Raw genomic sequence first — 2,571 nt, forward strand, 5'->3', positions numbered from 1 at the left:
ACACATTGTTGCAATAAGAGCAACACTCAGTTTTTATTGCAATGGGCATTATTGGTAAATAATTGGACTGTTCAATGTATTCTACATTCTGGTTGTCAGTTAATAAATGATGTTGAAAACACTTGCCTCAGTTTCCTCATCTATAAAATGAGCTGGAGAAGAAAATGAAGCTATGTATATTTATGGCATGTTGAGAAGATACAGACTGTCTAAGAGCAGGATAAACCTACCAGTGTACAAACCATTTCCTTGAGCATCTGATAAATAGTGTTGTAAATGGTTGCATGTGTCTTTGTAGGCTTGTGATAGCATAGTACTCAACAATATTCAGATAATAAAATATAGTTTTAGCAAAATCTAGAGAATCTATCAGGGAAGGACAGATCTTTCTCATTCACAAAACCATAGGTAGATTTTTACATTGAAATAAGTTAATGCAAATATTGGGGGGAGGAGGTGGCATTTTAGTTAAGTGAGCTTGACTTGCTTTAAAGTTATAAAATCTCTAACTGAAGACTGGAACCATAAAATTCTATTTAACACAATAGCCAATAGGTATTAAAAGCATCTTTAATCAACAGTTTTTAAAAGTTAATTTTAAATTAAATTATGTTCATGAGTCCCTTGCAGCATAGTGCTAGAAGAGATGCCTTATAAAAATGTCAAATGAACCTGGTTTCTTCTGGGGATAAAAACAAAATTCCTTTGTGTAAGTATATAGGTCAATGATCAAAATCAGTATGTTTCTCAGAGCAGAAATTTAATACTTCTAGGATTCCTGCTGATTTTCAGCAGAAATAGATAATTATACATTTGGTAGATCATGACCAGGCCTATACACAGTACAAAGGAGGGAGCAGGTCCTATAAAGCAGAATTTCAAAGGGAAAAGAACCTAGGCTGTGAAGCAGAAGGAATTTCAAGTCATGTGAGGCACGGGAATGCTGCTGAACAGTAGCTTCTGCCACAGAGATACAGAGGACAAAGGTTTAATTGCTTCTAGTGTAGCACAGGCTCTGGGCTCACTATCCTGACCTCCATTGTCACTGGCAGATGAAGTCTCCAGTACATACCTGGCTTCTTCTCCCTTCAGAGTTCTAGAGAAAGTCCTGAAGGATTAGGGAGTTGTTTCTCTAATAATATTATTCAAAAGACCTCAGCAATTCTACCACTGATTGTAACTTAATATCAATTAGCCAGCCAGACTTGATTTTTAGTATTAATTAAAGTAGTATAATAAAAACATTTCATATTAACATCTCCCAAAAACCAGAAGCACACTATCTCACAAAGATATACAGAATCCAGGGGAAAATGTGCCAAAGCTTAGAGAACACATGTAACAAAGGATAACTCATTGCTCTTGGTTGCTGCATGTCCATTTCTCCCCTTAATATGAGGCTCACGAATTTCTCTTTAGGTGTAATTTATATTTCTTCTGGGCTCCCAGTAGAATCCTGGAGCTGTGTGCTTAGTTTCTCCTTGGTTCCCAGTACAGATGTTGCTGTTAGCCACTGAGGTTCCAGGGCATCAATCTTTATCACCGATTGAAAGTCCCACATCTTCAGAAGTTCAAATATTCTCAAGGGCAGCCTCTGATCAATTCCCTTCCCCCCAAGCAATTATTTCACAGGGGATTGACTGCTTCTACCACTGAGATTCTACCACTAGAATGTCCAATTCCAATTGCTATTTTTGTGTAAGCCCCACAAAGCACGGTCTACTCTTCAATCAATCCTCTTTAAAAAAATGTCTTAATTTGAATTTTATTTTATTAACAAGTCTGCATTGTCTTCCTTACACCCTCCTCTACCATTATAAAAAAGTCTTTTTTAGCTATGTTTTCTTTTACATGACTATTATGGATGTGTTTTGCAAGACTAAATAGATAGAATCCATGTGAAATTTCTTGCTCTCTCAGTGGAGGGTGAGAGGTGGAGAGGGAGGAAGGAAAAGAATTTGGAACTTAAAGTTTTAAAAATAAATATTAAATATTGTTGTTTACATGTAACTGGATAAAAATTAAATAATAAATACAAAAAATTCTTCATTGTAATGCACTTTCTGTGTACTATCATCTCATTTCATTCAATGGTTTTAACTCCTTATAAATTAAGGGTGTTTTCACATAGTTTAATTCCTTTGATTGGTTGATTAGAGATGTTCTCACCTGATAAAGGTATCACAATTAGGGTAGACCAGGGATGGGGAACCTGCAGCCTCAAGGCCGCATGTGGCCCTGTATCTGCAAGTGCAGCCCCTTGACTGAATCCAAACTTCACAGAACACTTCCTCTTAATAAATGGATTTTTCTCTGTGAAATTTGGATTCAAAGGGCTCTACCAGAAGACCTAGAGGGCCACATGTGGCCTCGAGGTCGCAGGCTCCTTACGCCTGAGTTAGACTGTGTTCCATTGAATAGGGCCAGGAGATTTGCCCCTTGAGGCATTGATTCAGGGCATCAAATGAAAGGTTCCCCATAATTTCTACCACTGTTACTATAATCTGACCAGTACCATCAACTGATGGAATAATGCTATTCTAAACAGATTAGTGAGGGTGAGAAGAAGAG

The sequence above is a fragment of the Notamacropus eugenii genome, chromosome 2, assembly GCF_028372415.1.
Source record: "Notamacropus eugenii isolate mMacEug1 chromosome 2, mMacEug1.pri_v2, whole genome shotgun sequence".
Lineage (NCBI taxonomy): Eukaryota > Metazoa > Chordata > Mammalia > Diprotodontia > Macropodidae > Notamacropus > Notamacropus eugenii.